Source organism: Petromyzon marinus, unplaced genomic scaffold, assembly GCF_048934315.1.
Source record: "Petromyzon marinus isolate PM22_M1 ecotype Great Lakes invasive population unplaced genomic scaffold, UKy_Petmar_22M1.pri1.0 PM_G_Scaffold_35, whole genome shotgun sequence".
In the NCBI taxonomy this organism is placed as follows: Eukaryota; Metazoa; Chordata; class Hyperoartia; order Petromyzontiformes; family Petromyzontidae; genus Petromyzon; species Petromyzon marinus.
The window spans coordinates 2,255,241-2,258,906 of record NW_027422928.1 but is presented as its reverse complement, the minus strand read 5'-3'; the positions used below and the strand labels follow the sequence as shown (position 1 = coordinate 2,258,906).

The 3,666-nt window shown below is 47.7% G+C and overlaps 1 long non-coding RNA gene across 1 annotated transcript; it reads left to right on the top strand.

Annotated features, from left to right (window-relative positions):
- The first annotated feature begins 792 nt into the window (after positions 1 to 792).
- LOC142915774 (uncharacterized) lies at positions 793 to 2,160 on the top strand. Its single transcript, XR_012936096.1, has 3 exons — positions 793 to 948; positions 1,376 to 1,574; positions 2,014 to 2,160. It is a non-coding gene; the product is annotated as an uncharacterized LOC142915774 (long non-coding RNA).
- Positions 2,161 to 3,666: the final 1,506 nt, after the last annotated feature.

Below are 3,666 nucleotides of genomic sequence, written 5' to 3'. Positions count from 1 at the left end.
CGACAAGGTCCATGAGGCGAGCGAGGAAGATTATGGCCGATTCCTCCCACCCTGGACACTCTCTGTTTCAGCTACTCCCCTCTGGCAGAAGGCTTCGGTCCATCAGGACCAAAACCTCACGCCATAAAAACAGTTTCTTCCCATCTGCTGCTGGCCTGTTAAACGAGGCCAAGGGCTAACACTGATTTTAACATTTTATCTACATGATGACACCTTGCCGATATTAACTATGTTAACCTGTTTGTATTTTTTATTTTTAAATTATATCTTAAAGCTATTTTATATTCGATATTTATTCAATTTTATATACTTCAGCCCCTTGGTGTTAGTTAGACTTTTAACCCTTATTATTATAGTAAGACTTGTTTAAAACTTATTTAAGATTTTAGATTCCTATATGTTGAATGTATGCACCATCCTGCCAAAGTAATTTCCGTGTCGGTGTGAAATGTCATGGCGAATAAAACCCTTTCTGATTCTGATTCATTCTCAATAAGAATCGATTCTGAACGCTCTCCTTTTCTAACACAATCGATTCTCATGGTAGGTATCCCAATGGGATTCGATTCTATGCGCTTTAAATCACTAGCTAGATCGATTCCTATGTTAGAACAAATCGCCATAATCAATTCCCATGTTATCGAAAATGTATTCGATTCCATTTTACACTCACGACCAACGTCAATTCCAATGCAGTCTCAATAGGGATCGATGCCATCGGCTACATTTTTGACCACTATCGATTCGCATTTGTTATCCACATAGGAATCGATCCGAGTTTTTAATTAAACCTTGAATCGATTTCCTCAGCACGTGACTTGGGTGAGGCGGACGCGTGGCTGCGTGTGGGGTTAATGGCGATGTCGAAACTCTACAAACTTGGCCTACTCTTCCCCTTCATCCTGCCTCTCCTCCTCCTCCACCACCTCGTCACGTGCAGCAGCCACGGTGAGCAGAGCCCGAGGTGGTCGATAAATCGGGTGCCAGGTTGTGATTGTGGGGTGAGTGGTGGTGCAGTGGTTAGCGCACTGTGTGGGGAGTGGTGGTGCAGTGGTTAGCGCACTGTGTGGAGAGTGGTGGTGCAGTGGTTAGCGCACTGTGTAAGTGTGAGTGGAGAGTGGTGGTGCAGTGGTTAGCGCACTGTGTGAGTGTGGAGTGGTGGTGCAGTGGTTAGCGCACTGTGTGTGTGTGTGGGGAGTGGTGGTGCAGTGGTTAACGCACTGTGTGTGTGTGGAGTGGTGGTGCAGTGGTTAGCACACTGTGTGTGGAAGTGTGTGGGGAGTGGTGGTGCAGTGGTTCACGCACTGTGTGTGTGAGTGAGGAGTGGTGGTGCAGTGGTTAACGCACTCTTGAATGTTTTTCCCCATCTGCCCAGCTCCGCTGTTCCCACTGAATGTTCGTTTGGAGTCTCGAGACCTCCTGGCGACCCTTTGCTGGGACCCCGTTGAAGCGGCTCCCAGTGGGGATGGAGGGGATAGACCCCCACTTGTTGATCCTTTCACCATCAACTCGACCACCACGACCACGACCAACTCAACGTTCCTGAATGTTACATACACAGTTCAGAGCAAACTGTGAGATGCTCACTCACTCAGCCACTCACTCACCAACCCACTCACTCACCCACTCACTAACCCACTCACTTACCCACTCACTCACCAACCACCTCACCCACTCACTCACCAACCCACTCACCCACTCACCCACTCACTCACCCACTCACCAACCCACTCACCAACCCACTCACTCACCCACTCACCAACCCACTGACCCACCCACTCACCAACCCACTCACCAACCCACTCACTCACCAACCCACTCACTCACCCACTCAATCACCCACTCACCCATTCACCCACTCACTCACCAACCCATTCACCCACTCACCAACCCACTCACCCACTCACTCACCAACCCACTCATCCACCAACCCACTCACACACACACACGTCTCTCTCACCCACTGGCTCCTCACCACCCTCACCACTCCTCCCTGTGTCTCTGTCTGCGCAGCTTCAGACGAGCCCGCTGGCAGACCGTCTGCGCTTCCACAACGGAGACACGGTGCGACGTCTCCTCGGCGCTGGACGATCCCGGTGACCGCTACCTCCTCCGTGTGAGATTCTCCTTCTCATCCTCGCCGTCGTGATCCTCACGCTGGGTCGCCGTTGTAGTCCTGCCCTTGATGGAAAGTGAGTGGCACGAGATTGTACATATGCCTCTGTCTTTATGTGTGTCTCTCTCTCTGTGTCTCTGTGTGTGTCTTTCTCTGTGTCTCTGTGTGTGTGTCTCTCTGTGTCTCTCTCTTTGTGTCTCTGTGTGTGTGTGTCTCTCTGTGTCTCTCTCTCTGTGTCTCTCTTTGTCCGTGTCTGTCTGGTGCTCACTAACAGCACTTGCCCCAACGGTCTTTTTCAGGCTACACGGAGGATCTTTGTCATCTTTGTCCCCCTGTCCTACAGAGTGAGTGAGTGGAGTTTGTGTGATCTCCCTATTGGGTAAAGTCACGTAGGTAAAAAATAAAATAACAAAAATCACGACGTTTTGGCCACAACACAAGCGGCCTTCATCAGGTGAAGGGACAAGACTGTCTGGAGGACAGCGCTGGAGTGGAAAAAGCCACGCGAAGATCACGACCTTTAAGCTGTGTGAGAAGAAACAAAGCGCCTTGACAAAGGAATTAGCATATAATTCAGCATTGAAATGGCTCATTGAAATAGCTAAGTTAAAGTATACACATCCGCAGAGGCACCCCTTGACAAAGGAATTAGCATATAATTTAGCATTGAAATAGCTGAGTGATTAGCTTGTAACTGGTCACAGAAATAGCTATGTTAAAGTCAGAGCATATACATTCACTGAGGCACCTAGTACAAATCAAACAGAAGAATTTAGCGAAACACAACCACGCTCAGACCGCGGACCTTTAAACTGTGTGCGAGCAAACAAGGTGTCCTGACAAAGAAATTAGCATAAAAATATCATTTGATTGGCCGATTTTAGAAAAGAGGTGGTGTACGTGCCGGTGGACTTGCCGTTTGGCGCGGGAGGGGGGGGGGGGAGTTTGCCTATTGATGGTGTGAAAAGGGAATTTATAAGAGCTACAAAAGTTTGGGGTACCACTACTTGAAAAATATACTGTACCATTGAAATTAGTTTAATGTTTAGTTCGATTTAGAACATCTTTCCAATGGTTGCTTAATTTGAAACCATCTTCTCGGTTGAAATTGTGTCTGTGTAGATCTGAATTGCCTCGTGAACAAATCTCTGATAAAAACCCGTGGGTTTGCAAAGAACCTTGGTATCGGAGAAAATTATATCGTGATCACCCACAGCGTTGTAACAGTGATCAGCCACGGCAGAAGAATTTGTTTTGCCGTGTTTCAAATCTGATTTGTGCTCGCGAATTCGGTCAGAGACATGTCGCTTTGTCTCCCCGATATAGCAATCACCGCAGGTACAACTCAATTTGTAAACCCCGGGGCACTGTAAGTCAGGAATCACATCCTTCACGGATGGGATCAGATCACGAATTTTGTGTACTGTATTGAACCGGACCTGGATCTTGTGTTTGTTTAGAATTTTGGAAATCTTTTTAGTAACGCCTGCTATATATGGTAGTGTGATGGTTTTGACCGGAGTATCAAGTGGTTGTTTCTGTATGGAGGG